Source organism: Oryzias latipes, chromosome 10, assembly GCF_053564925.1.
Source record: "Oryzias latipes strain Hd-rR chromosome 10, Olatipes_Hd-rR_3.1".
Taxonomy (NCBI): Eukaryota; Metazoa; Chordata; class Actinopteri; order Beloniformes; family Adrianichthyidae; genus Oryzias; species Oryzias latipes.
In genome coordinates this window covers 19,531,164-19,545,195 of record NC_136246.1, presented here as the reverse complement: position 1 = coordinate 19,545,195, position 14,032 = coordinate 19,531,164, and the positions used below count along the sequence as shown (strand labels likewise).

The window sequence follows — 14,032 nt, the reverse complement described above, 5'->3', positions numbered from 1 at the left end:
GATAACATGAAATCTTTCCACCTTTGTCATGGTAGGGAGAACATGTCAATGGAAGGGGGGGGGGGGGGGGTCATCTAAGATAGATAGAAAAAGGGATAACCCTTGTGCAAATCAGTAACAGAACACAACTGTCACAAAACCTTCCAATCTTTCCTGTAATGTGTTCCAAATTAATTATTTCTGAGACAAGGCCCAACTCCTTCTCATGTAAAAATATATGGGATGCTCTGTGCTGATATCATTTTGACAGCATTCAAAAAGCTGATTATGGTTGACAAGTGATTAACAGACATTTCTGAAGTTTAGTTTAGATGACCATTGTTTAAAAAATGTGCTTTGACTCAAACATAATACACATATGTCTAAACAACCAAGATAAATAATTTTAACAGGGAGATGCAAAGGCAGTGTTGCTTAGGAATTACAGTTTTCTAAGGAAACAATGGCTTAAATCGTTTCAGATGCTGTTCAATCAGATTTGTAAGTCTTAATACGCTCTGCATTGGTAAAACGGGTGCAAAAACAATCTGGACTATCTCAAAGTCTGAAATAACATGAACATACGGTACTCCTTTTCCTCCTGCGGTCAATACCAGCTAAGAAGGGAATGGGGGGACGGGAGGGTTTCATAAATAACACAAAATTTATTTTCCCTAGTATTACCATACAACAATAATAGAGGTGAGTTTTAAAGTAGTGTGTATAATATCTTCTAATTACATCATACAACTTTGTGGACAAAGGTACATGTTTTGCGGTAACCCTCTCACCCCCACCCCCCTCAAGTCATTTGGTTGCGCCTGTCCTGACGGTTGGAAAGAGAGGGAAAAGCAGCAGCCACTTTGAACCAGACCCTTCTGATAGCCTGTTCGGTAAGTTTTTCTGAGACTATTTTTATTTTATTAAATATTATTACTTCACTCAATGTGAACAAATATTGTTCCCCGAAGCCTAATGACAGCTAGGTATCCAAGCTAGTCGACAAGTGTGACGAGGCAGCCAGTAGCAGAGCGGCATTCCGTCTCTTCTAGGCATGTTCGTATGACCTAGCTTAGCCACCAGAATTTCTTCCATTTAGAGGAACGCGAGGCTGCAGTGTTTTCTCCGTTTTATGAATGAGCGTCACTAGATCAGTGCGTACTATACATGCAGGCTAATATTTTTTGTTGTAGTTATCTTCACCTCCCGGAAATTTAATCAGTAATCAAAAGCGAGCAGGTGCTGTTCCCCCCGTTTGCAAGGCTCCGTCCAAGAAGTGAATGCTGGGACATGAGGTCATGTGACAGGTTTTGAGTAAACTGATAGGCTGCAACCAATGTCTACAAACATAAAGGAGCAAACGTAGCTTAATGAAATACTATTGGATTGTGGTATAAAATAATAAATAAATAAAACAGCAGTTTTATTATTGTTTTATTTATTTATAAAAATCAATAATGACTTTTGAAAGTACTTCAAAGTATTTTTACACATAGAGCCACATGATAGTTCAAACCCAGGAAACGAGTCTGGAATCTCTCTTATAACTTGAAAAGTTAAAATGTAAAAGGAAAATAGTGTAAATAGGATATCTGTTTCCAAAGGTTTTTTTGGTCAGCTAAAAATGGATCATTTTATAAACATATATGCCATGAAGAAGATTTCAGTGTTTACTCTGCCTCACAGCATCTGTTTAGCTTAATTGAACTGTACAATCTTTTTGGTTATATTCGTAATTACTTATTATTTGTTGATAATGAAGTAAAAATGGATTTGATATCAACCTTAATTCATGTAGTTCTCTGACTAGCTTTGCAATGATACCTCCCTTACTTGGATTAGACAAGTTATGAGAAGGTTATGACACTAAGAACTCGTATCTTTGATTCAGATCGCAAATATGTTGTTGTTTTGCTGTTTCCTTCAGGAATAAAATTATGCCCTCTATGTGATCACTTAAAATGCTTTACCTTTTCTTATTTTTTTGACCTACCTTAATTATCCTTATACCATTGGATATTGATATTGAGACATTACAGCTATTGTTGTTTACATTTACATTGTAAACAAGCTTTTATATACAGCAGTGTAAGATGCTTTCTCATTTATGTTGCTCTAATAAATAATGGAAGTATAACAGTTCATGTCGGCTAAAACCCATTGTATAATTCAGAATATGTCTGATATCTTCACTGATTTTTATTTTTCATTTTGGCAGAAACGGATAGCCTCGATAGATGTATAGAGAACCAAAACCAAACCAAGATGCTGTCTGCCAGATCCTTGACCTCGGATTTCAGTCAAGAAAAGCCTTCATTGAAAGTGATGTCCTAAAAGAAGATGATAGACCTACAAAGATTCTGGAGGCATATCCATGTTTCAAGGAGCTTCATCATGTAAGCAATTTACTTGTGTTTTTGATTGGTTGTTCCCCCCACCGCCCATCTTTACTAAGGAGGCATTTTTGTATGTTACTTGTGTTTTATGTGATGGAGGAGCTGCGGTGGATCCAGGATATGGGAAACGGCAAATTCAGATGTCAAGTACAGGACAGATGGGAAGACTTCTGCTCACTAGTGCAGTTTTACAGAGTTTGGAAAAAAGTGTTGAAGCCTCCCATGAACTTAAGTGGAGGTAACTCATTTTACTGTCTTTTTTTGCATAATGTTTTCAGAGGTGTTGGTCAGAATTGCGTTGTTATTATGCAAACTGATATTCAATTTAATGTAAACTCAACATTAAGCTGAAAATGAAGTTAATAACTGAGTTATTCTATTATATTGTTCTATTTTAGTTGAACACAACGTTGCACTCTTCAGAGCACTCCCAACGCTTTTCCCATCTCCAACTTCACCCCTTAAGAAACTGGCACATGCTAGTGAAGCATTGCTGCATGTTCTAGAGGTGAGTTTTTGTTCCCATTTGAAACTTTGATTTTGTGCTTGATTTTTGTTTGTCTCTGATGGTCTGTAATAACTGTGGGTAGAGACTGGAAGGAATAATGTGAGGATCCCAGCATTTATTTCTGTTTTTTTTTTCTGCCACTAGATATGCAAAATGGTGTTAATGACACCTAAAAAGTCAAAGTCAACTTTATTGTCAATTCTTCACATGTGCATCACATACAATGAATCGAAAATCCGTTTCTTACTCTTTCGTGTCTGTTCAGTAGAAGAAAAATAAAAACAAAGTATACGTTTAGAATAAAATAAATAAGTAAAAAGAAAGAAAAAGATACAATTTACAATATACAGTGATGAAAGTCTTCCGGGAATTCCCGGAAATCCGGGTTTTTGAGCAAACCGAACGTACTTTCCGGGAAATAAAGACCTGATCTCTACGGACAAATCGCTTTCCGGATTAAAAAATGGTCTGAAATCAGCTAATTTTAGCTTTATTTTCTATATTTCTCCGCAGATCGCTTCCTCTATGGTCGTGGCCATCTCTCGTCTTCCCGGCCTAATTGACCAATGACGGGACGTTTTAGTTGCTTTCGGATGCGTCGACGGGTCTGATTGGCTCTGTCTGCACCACGTGGTCAGCGTGACTTGCTTCCCTTGAGACCAAAACTGGCGGACCCACGCTAAACTTTCACAAACACATCTGAAGAGTTTGCGATCAAATTTGTGTTAAAATAATGGCAGGCATCGTCATTATTGAGCGTGGTCACGACCTCAGTTGTGAGAAGACGATAAAAAACAAATTGAAGTGGTCTTGGCTGGAAAAAAAAGATTTTTAAGGTAGTGTAGGTCAAATACTTTTTTGTGTAAAATAATCTCAAAACCACATTTTGAAATAATTTCAATTTTAGTTTTGAGTTTCAGTTTTTATTTTGAATAAATTTCTCTATCTAATTTATTTGTATTTCCTAATTACCATGATTTAGTTCAGTATAGTTGACATTAATTATAAGTATTTGATGGTTTGGACCCGCACTCCCTTAAAAAATAATGTTTACAATGTTTAGCTTAGTTTGTATGTTTGTTTTGATATTTCCCAGATTACTTAGTATTGGTGTTAAAGAATTGATGTATTATGTTATAGAATTAAAGTTTAAAGCAGATCCCATATTTTGATGTAATTATAGTTTGAGAAAACAGTGCAAGTGGATATGTACATCAGTCATTTCTAAAGCAGAAATAATGTATAAATAACTGAGGTATTTTCATAGAATATCATAGTTACTGGTGTTCTTTTTGCCATTTGGGGCTTTGATGTTACTATATTTTAGCAATTGTATGTTTTGTAGCTTTAAGGAAAAGCGTAGATTGTAGGATTGTGTTACTTTGAGCAATTTTCCAAATTCTTTTTTAGGACCAGCAAGTCCTTAATGGAGAGTCAAACTAGGGGTTCGACTCTCCATATATCCATGGTTTGAATGACAAATCATGATGCTCCAATTAGTCTTAGTTTCTTGATAAAGAAGTGAATAACTAGCTGCCAGAATGCACCAGAATGCATCTAAGACCACGTATTTTTCCAAAATTTCGCTCTGTGCCCGCCATATCGCTCAAAGAAAAGTTCAGGGATTTTTTCCTTACCTGACTTTCATCACTGAATATACAACATAGGCAATTTGCCATAAAAGTGCGAGTGCACTTAAGGCAGTGTCTCAAGGCAGCGGGGGGGGGGGGTTCGTTTGAGCACTGTTCATGGGGGGATATGGGTGGTGGGTAGGTGGAGAGGGGAGAGGGTGTTTAGCATCCTGATGGCCTGGTGTGTGAAACTGTTTCTGAGTTTAGTGGTCCGGGAGCAGAGACTCCTGTACCTCCTCCCTGAGGGCAGAAGGCTGAACAGGTTGTGTGCAGGGTGGTGTGCATCCTTGATTATTGTTAGTGTTTTTCGGGTGAGGCGGGTGATGTATAAGTCCTGCAGGGAGAGGAGTGGTGTTCCAATGATTCTCCTGGCTGTGTTGACTATGCGCTGCAGGGCTTTCCTGTTGCTGTGTGTACAGCTGCCCCCCCACACAGTGATGCAGCTGGAGAGGATGCTCTCGATGGTTCCTCTGTAGAATGTGGTCATGATGGCTGGTGAAGCACCTGATCTTTTTAGTTTCCGCAGGAAGTAGAGACGTTGTTGTCCTTTCTTTGCCAATGATGTGGTGTGGGCGGTCCAGGAGAGGTCCTCACTGATGTGAACCCCCAGGAATTTTGTGCTGCTCACTCTCTCCACAGCAGTACCATCAATGATCAGTGGCAGGTGTTGAGTGTGGCCCCTCTGAAAGTTGACAACAATCTCCTTTGTCTTGCCGACATTTAGCAGGAGGTTATTGTCTCTGCACCATTTTGTCAGCAGATCCACCTCTTCCCTGTAGTTGGTCTCATCGCCCTTGGTGATGAGACCCACCAGGGTTGTGTCGTCTGCAAATTTCACAAGGTGGTTTGTGCTGTGGGTTGTTGTGCAGTCATGTGTCAGCAGGGTGAAGAGCAGCGGACTAAGCACACAGCCTTGGGGTGCCCCGGTGTTGAGAATGATTGTGTTTGAGGTGTTGTTGCCGGCTCGTACTGTTTGTGGTCTTTGGCTGAGGAAGTCCAGTAGCCAGTTGCAGATGGGGGTGTTAACACCCAGCTTGTCCAGTTTGCAAATGAGTTGCTGTGGTATTATTGTGTTAAATGCGGAGCTGAAGTCTATGAACAGCATTCTCACATATGCGTCCTTTTTGTCTAAGTGGGTGAGAGCTGGATGGAGAGCAGAACAAATGGCGTCCTCTGTCGATCGTTTGGGTCGGTATGCAAACTGGAAGGGGTCCAGGGTGGGGGGAAGAGTGGACTTGATGTGTGACATGACTAGCCTTTCAAAGCACTTCATGATGATGGGCGTTAGTGCTATGGGGCGGTAGTCATTGAAGCAGGATGGTGATGGTTTCTTTGGCACAGGGATGATAGTTGTCAAAAAAGCCTAAATACAAGCATCTACAAAAATTATATTAATTTTCAAAATGGCAAATACGACCCTAGTGATGTTTCATTATTACTAACAAAACATTTTTAGTAAAAGTTACAACATAAACTGTTTTACCCTAATTATTTTTATCTTTAGCCAACAGATGATCCTGCCAAATACCTGGAGAAGAGATCTTTCTCCAGCCCGGTGTTGCTCTTTGATGGGTCCTGCTGTCTCGTGGCAAGTGGAGAAACTCCCATCACCACCTTTGCCAAAGAAGATCTTGGCCATAGGTTGTTTTATCTGTTGGCTTACCACTACACCTTCCATCTTACCCATCCCAAGTTTGTGGCAACCCTACTTTGTCAGTCAGACAGAAATATTGAAGGACAATATTCACGAGCGGGACACCACAAGTTCATAAAAAAAGTTTTGGCAGAGTGAAACGTTTTTACTGAGTGGTAGAGCTCTCACGGTGAGAAATGAATGCCTTGTTTGGTGATGTTAACCAGAGACACTCTTTTTCTTATTTCTCTTAACCTCAGATTATTTACTAGTATGGCCTGCATCAGCGTTCATTAAGATTTAGCTGTAAACCTATGTTAAATTTTATGTTGAAATGCTTCAAGCAGTTCTTTGTATTTGTAGAAGCAGAAGTATTCTATGTTAACAGTGTATTCAAAGCAATTTTGAAAAAAGCAATATAAATAAATATTGTTAAGTATACTAATCCTGTATGCTTGTATTTTTCTTGTCTTGGTTTGAGCTACAAAAGCTAGTAATTACACAATACTAGCTTTAATTCAGCTAGCAATAAGTCTCAATTCTAGTATAATAACTCTTGAATTAAAAGCATATCTTCTTACGGTTATCTAGTTTTAGGGTCTTTTTACTCAAAGTGAGTAATAAACAACTGTCAAAGAAGAATTTATAAACTAGTTTTGAGACTTTTTTACCTAAAAAATAGTGCTTGAAATGAGTATTTTACTACTAATTTTGAGTTGTTTCTCTCTTTCTAAAAGCCAAGATATTTTTTCTTATTTTAAGATATCTTATCAAGTGAAATTATCTTACCCCACTGGCAGATAATTTCACTTGTTTTAAGACAATATAATCTAAAAATAAGTCTAAATTTCTTGTATTTAGACAGTCAATTTTTGCAGATATGGGTTCTTGAGCACCCTGCACTCTCTTTCTGAAGGTGTGGCGTTCCACGACCACGTTTACTGTAGGCGTAAAATGCGCGCGAAGCGCGGCAATGGCTGTAGCTAGCGTGGTACCTGTCTCTGGTAATGTGTGGAAAATCCGCTGTCCTTCGGAGCCCAGACAGTGTAGTAGTAAGGCACGTAGTCTTATCTCTGGCCATGCATCTCCACCGGCATTGATGACTAGAAGATAATTTTCAAACATCCGAATCCACGTCTTGAACGGCATAATCGGTTCTCCCGGGCACGGCATAAAAACGTCTGGAAACGGCACATTTGAAGCCATCTTTTTTCACTGCAGACTATGCTTGTAGGTTCGCCTCGTCGCCAATTTGTTGTGTAGCCGGCGGCAGAAATCATCCACAAAACGGATCTTGTTTCTGGACTTTATTTTCAGCTTCAACTCACTACAACATGCAGCAGCTCAACTCCACACTCCCTTCTTCTTCTCCTTCCTCAGTCGTAACTCCTGCTCACTGCTCCGCCTAGTGGCGTCACGTGCTATAACAATAGCTGAACACAACACACGGGCTCCGTACAAACAGCCAACATTTCAATTTTCTTAAATAAATAGTAAAAAAAAATGTAATAGGATGTCAGAAGAACTGCTGATGCTAAATAAAAATGAATAGATTCTTCCAAAGCCTCTTTGTGGAATTTTTTTTATCAAAGATTTTATGTTTCTAAATTTGCTGAATTATATCTGCAAAGATTTGAAACTTTTTTGAGTCAATGTTCCAACAAAACCACAATGATTGCTTAACCCTTGTGCTATCTTAGATGACCCCATCCTTGCATTGACATGTTCTTCCTACCATGACAAAGGTGGATAAAGGTGGAAAGATTTCATGTAATCCATGGACACCAGTGAGGTTCACAAATCATTGAAGAAAAAAGGTTCAGAAGTAAGAAATAAACCGCATGCTGACAAGATGGCGGACGGGTCGCCGGCGTAATTCGATGCTCCCAACAAAACAGGAAAATAGACTCCTCAGAATCCACTATTAACAAACGAAGATAAGCACTCAATGAAAGGAGGAGTCGAAACCAGAGGAAAAATGAAAAGACAAGACCAGATGAAGGGAAGAAATGTAGATAAAGCCAAAGAAGACGGAGACGAACGTGCTGGTGCTAACCAGCTAGCTGAAACCATGCGTTGTGGACTGGACTCCATTAGCAAAGAAATCCGTGACCTAAGAGCTGACATGAAACAAGACATGATCTCTTTGAAGGAGCAAGTTACAGAGGATGTCAAGAAGGAAATCACCGAATTGAAACAAGAAATCTACCAACAACTGGCGACAAACAATAAAACCCTTCAAACGCACGGAACCCAAATTGCCGACGCTGAACAACGCATCGCGCAAATCGAATCCTGGAACATGGATGTGAAAGATGCCCTCTCTAAATCTCTGAAGCAACAAAAAATATTAAAAGAGCGGCTCACGGACATTGAGGGAAGAAGCAGACGTAACAACATACGAATATTTGGAATACCGGAGGACGAGGAAAAAAGCTCAGCGATAGACTATGTTACGAAACTCCTCATGGAGACGCTCTCCCTGCCTCCAGAAACCAGCTTTCAGATACAACGTGCCCACCGAGCGCTCACTCAAAAGCCAAGCCGCGGCGCACCACCGAGGTCCATGATAGTCAATTTTCTCCAATTCACTACCAAAGAATCGGTCCTCAAAGCAGCCTGGCAGAAGAAAATCGAGGTGGAGGGGAGACGGCTTATCTTCGATCATGATTACCCGACGGAGGTGGTCCAAAGGCGCAAAAAATACAGCGGAGTCAAAAAAGCGCTTAAGGAAAAGGGGGTCCGTTTCCAGACCCCTTTCACCAAGATGAGAATTCACTGGGACTCTGGAATGAGAGTTTATGAATCTGCACGGGAAGCGGCAGAGGATTTGAGAAGAAGAGGATTTACGGTGGAGCTCCCCACACCGGACAACACTAAAGATGACGTCATGCAGGAGCGGCTGCTTCATGGATTTCCATGGCAACGACCAGGCGAGAAAAGCGGAAATGGAGTAGCCCGGCGCGCAAAGGAGAAACTCCAGGAATTTGGACGAGCTACGTCTTAAAAGTTACAAATGAATATTAAGTTAAGTCCTTTCCCTTTTTTTCAACATATATAGTCTTCCTCCTCATATCATAATTTGTGCTGTTGGGAATATTTACCCATATGATGGAAATTGGACTAGTAGGTTTAGGTGAAAGATTTTTTCTCACCACTACTGAGGGGCCCTCCTTACACGCGAGGAACCCCCCCCTCCCACCAATAGGGGAAGGGAATGGCGTGTGTTCATTCCACTTTTGGAAGCTAAATTTGTTTCAGAAATGTGTTTTTTTTTCTTTTTGGGCTGCAAGTTCTGGCCTTTTGTTCAATGTTCTTGGGCTGTACATCAAGTTTTGGAAGAAACAAAGCAATGGGTTGTAATATAAAAATGGTTACACTTAATGTGAATGGTCTAAATAATCCCATTGAAAGGAAAAAAGTCATCTCAATGTTAAAGAAAGAAAATGCACAGATATTATTTCTACAAGAGACAAAGCTAAATGATCAAGAACACAACAAGTTTAAACAAATGGGATACAGAAACACTTTTTATAGCTCCAATGAATCAAACAAGAAAAGAGGAGTCGCTATTCTTATAACGAATTCCATACAATTTGAATGTAGTAAAGAGATAAAAGACAAAGGTGGAAGATACGTAATGGTTAAAGGGAAATTGCTAAACGAACTAATCACAATGATAAACATATATGCCCCCCCTGGAAGTAAAAAAACATTTTAAAAATCTTTATTTGACGTAATTGCACATGAGGCAGAAGGCATATTGATATGCGGGGGAGACTTAAATGTAACTCTGAAGAGCCTAGACACTACAAGTGCTCGGAACCAGCATAAACCTTTGGCAGGATTTATCAACACAACTCTAGAGGAAATGGGAGTTATTGATGTCTGGAGAGAAATACATCCATTAGAAAAAGACTATAAATACTATTCTGGGTCACACTCGGTTTATTCTAGAATTGACTATTTTTTAATGAACACATGGGATAAATATCGAGTGAAAGCTTGTGAAATTGGTACAACGAATGTCTCTGACCATAGCCCGGTCTTTTTAACAATTAATATAGACAGGAAAAAGATAAATACTTTGTGGAGTTAAACATATGAATTTTAAATAAGGAAACTGTGAAGGAACAAATAAAAAACACAATTAAAAGATTCATTGAAGAAAATGACAATGGTGAGGTAAACCCCAATATTCTGTGGGATACGTTAAAAGCAGTCTTGAGAGGAAATTTAATTGCCATTACATCAGCACAAAATAAAGAAAAAAAGGATAAATACAACCAGAAAGTGGCAATTTTAAACAACTTAGAAAAACAACACAAGCAAAGTCAATCTCAAACCATCCTGCAACAAATTAAAACACTAAGGACAGAAATAAAAGACATTTTAAGTGAAGAAATTGAAAAGAAAACAAGATTTATTAGACAAATGTACCATGATTCCGGCCCAAAGGCAAACAAATTGTTAGCAAGACGATTAAGAAAACAACAATCTAATAATACAGTAACTAGTATCAAAAAACCTGAAACAGACAAATTAACAGATGATCCAGAGGAAATACTAGAAATTTTTCAGAATTTCTACAAAGATTTATATTCAAAGCCCCCACTAGCAAGTGCAGACAATGTAACCAGCTTTCTTAACTCACTGGATTTACCATCAATAGGAGAAATGCAAAACAAAGTAGTACAATCAGAAATTAGGGCAGAAGAAATTAGATTAGCTATTGGAAAATTAAAGACCTGCAAGACACCCGGTAGTGATGGGTTCCCTTCTGAAATATATAAGCTGTTTGAAAGTGACCTGTCACCTTTACTACTCAGATGTCTTAATTGGACTTTAAAGGAAGGAAATATCCCCCCTTCATGGCAGGAAGCAGTGGTTTCTCTTATCCCTAAGGAAGGGAAGGATTCAAAATTATGCAAAAACTTCAGACCAATTTCTGTTTTGAATGTAGACTTTAAAATATATACATCAATATTATGCAAAAGATTTGAACTTTTTGTATCTGATCTAATAGAAGAAGACCAGACAGGTTTCATTAAAGGACGCCAGACACAAGACAATATTAGGAAAAGTCTACATATCATTAACCATGTACAAACGAAGGGAATTAAATCTGCACTTATTAGCCTAGATGCAGAAAAGGCCTTTGACAGTGTTAGCTGGGAATTTTTATACTTGGTCCTTAAAAAATTTGGATTTGAGGAGAATTCTATTAAAATTATTAAAGCATTATACCAAGCCCCAACAGCAAGAATAAAAGTAAATGGAAATCTGTCAAATAGAATTAAATTAGAAAGGGGCACAAGACAAGGCGATGCCCTAGAAGGAATAGAGATAAGCAACACAAAGCACATAATTGGCCTTTTTGCAGATGACATAATAATTTTTCTCAAGAACCCAGCCAACGAGCTTCCTATACTGATGGACTTTTTGAAAGTATTTGGTCACTATTCCGGATATAAAATTAATATAGATAAAACCCAAATTCTTACACTAAACTACTCCCCATCTAAACAGATTAAAGAAAGTTACAATTTGAAATGGGAAAGTAAGAGAATAAAATATCTGGGTGTCATTCTTACTAAAGAGATTGACAAACTATATGAAACAAATTTTGATCCGATTGAACAAAACATGCAAAAAGATCTGCAAAAATGGACTACTTACCCCTTAGATCTCAGCTCTAGAGTAAAAATAATTAAAATGAATATCACCCCACGATTTCTTTACCTATTCCAGGCTTTACCAGTAAGAATACCACAGCATAAGTTTAATTTATGGAATAAAAATATATCTAGATTCATTTGGAATGGAAAAAAGCCTAGGATAAGGTTTTCCACCCTTCAGTTATCAAAAGACAGAGGGGGGTTGGCATTACCAAATCTCAAAGAATATTTTTATGCAGCACAGCTGAGACCATTAGTCTGTTGGTGTGTACCAGAATATGAAGCAAGGTGGAAAGAAATAGAGATTAAAATCTTAAACATACCAATACAAACAATTTTAGGTGACGTTAAACAGACTGACTATAACCAAAGTAATGTTGACTTAATTACATCCTTTACAATAAAACTATGGGAAAAAGTAGTTAAAGAATACAAACTGCAAAAGGAAATAAAAATACTCAGTTGGATTGCTTATGATCCAAAATTTCAACCAAACCGATATGATTCAACATTTAGACACTGGATAGACAATGGCATAACTGCATGGTACTCTATTACAAAAGACGGAAATCTACTTAGCTTTAGGGAATTAAAAAATAAATTTGGATTGGGAAATCAAGATTTGTTTAGATATCTACAAATTCAGGACTTTTATACAAGGGAAATTAAACCTAACCTAGAACCTAAAAAAAGATACAGTATAACTAAAGTAATATTAGACGCTTATAAAAACAGTAAAACAAGGGTTATTTCATCTTTTTACCGTTGTTTTATTGAAAACAGGAAAAGTTCATCATTTTACATTAAAAGTAAATGGGAATCTGAGCTTAATCAAAAGATTACAGAAGAAGACTGGTTTAAAATGTGTCTCACACAGTGCTCTTCTACCAGCTATCAAATATGGAAGGAATTTGCATGGAAGAATCTCACACGGTATTTTATAACGCCCCAAATCAAAAGCAGACAACTAAAAACTCTACAGGCTTGCTGGAGACAATGTGGGAGTCAAGATGGGAATCATACTCATATTTTCTGGTCATGTCCTAAACTACTATCTTTTTGGAATGATGTAACAACTGTCATAAAAAATGTTATTGGATATCACCTGCCAAACGAGTTTACAACTCTGTATCTGGGTAATATTGAAGACTCTGTACTGAATGAAGATGTTTACCTAGTAAGGATATTACTCTTGGCAAGCAAGAAAACGATAACAAAAAAATGGCACAAAGTGGAGCCCCCTGGAAAAGATGACTGGTTGAAGATCATATGGACTATTTACTCAGTGGAAAAATTGACATTTCTACTCAAATTAAAGTTTCCATTTTCAAAAAAAAAAATGGCAAAAATGGTACAACTATATGGAAAACCAATAAAAAGTTCAGAGGATTTCGTGTAAGTTTAAAAAAAAAAAAAAAAAAAAAAAATGTAATAACAATAAGAAAAACAGCCCAATTGCAGTTTGTTGTGTCTGTTCTGTTTGTTGTGGTTGCTGACCCGTGTATGTAAATGCTGTCAACTGAAAACGTTCAATAAAGACAAAGTTTAAAAAAAAAAAAAAAAAAAAAAAGAAGAAAAAAGGTTCAGAGCACTGTCTAGTGGGTCTAGATGACCCAATTCCCAATGTTAAAGTGCTTAGGATAGCACAAGGGTTACACCATCTTTCTGACAGTGATGAACAATGAAATAATAAAGTTTGATAATAGTTGAAAAATTAAATAATTTGCAACATTTGAAAGTATTTGCTGTTTGTATTTATGCTGTCCTATAATAAATAGAAGGTTAAGGTCAACAAATGTGCTTTATTTCCAGGTGCATGCATACATATTAATGAATCATCAGCATACATTTGTATTTGAAGTGTAAATTGGTACATTTGTGTAAAAAACCTGTCAGATGAATAAGAATAAAACCAGTTAAGAACTGTGACAGAAAAACCAACCCAAGATTGTAACAAAATTGACAGATGTAACAAAATTGAGAGGTCATCTGTATCAAATGCTGCACTGAGATCTAAAAGAACTAAAATGGATAATTTTCCAGAGTCCGCAGCAATTAAAAGGTCATTCATTTCAGTCAGACAACTCTTGCAGTAGTAATAATATTTATTTTTTCACATCTTTTAGTTTGCTTTCACATACTTTGTTGCTTTCACATTCTTTGACATTCACCTTCCTTTAAGTTAGCATTCACTTTCCTCCGAGTAA

At 37.7% G+C, this 14,032-nt stretch overlaps 2 protein-coding genes and 1 long non-coding RNA gene across 9 annotated transcripts in view; 2 read left to right on the top strand and 1 right to left on the bottom strand.

Moving 5' to 3' along the window:
- The window catches only part of LOC111948016 (pregnancy-specific beta-1-glycoprotein 11-like), a 105,447-nt gene that overhangs the window by 14,386 nt on the left and 77,029 nt on the right, over window positions 1–14,032 (top strand). The gene's annotated exons all lie outside the window — the stretch shown is intronic.
- Window positions 1–14,032, bottom strand: part of LOC105354907 (uncharacterized) — an 88,955-nt gene that overhangs the window by 53,061 nt on the left and 21,862 nt on the right. The window lies entirely within an intron of this gene.
- Window positions 84–6,592, top strand: LOC111948014 (uncharacterized). Of its 4 annotated transcripts, none has more exons than XR_013658349.1 (5): window positions 84–872; window positions 2,198–2,613; window positions 2,774–2,883; window positions 3,397–3,719; window positions 6,019–6,592. It is a non-coding gene; the product is annotated as an uncharacterized LOC111948014 (long non-coding RNA). The 4 variants fall into 4 exon arrangements; XR_013658350.1 differs by having other exon boundaries at window positions 90–872; window positions 3,397–3,516; XR_013658352.1 differs by lacking the exon at window positions 3,397–3,719 and having other exon boundaries at window positions 104–872; window positions 2,198–2,375; window positions 2,475–2,613.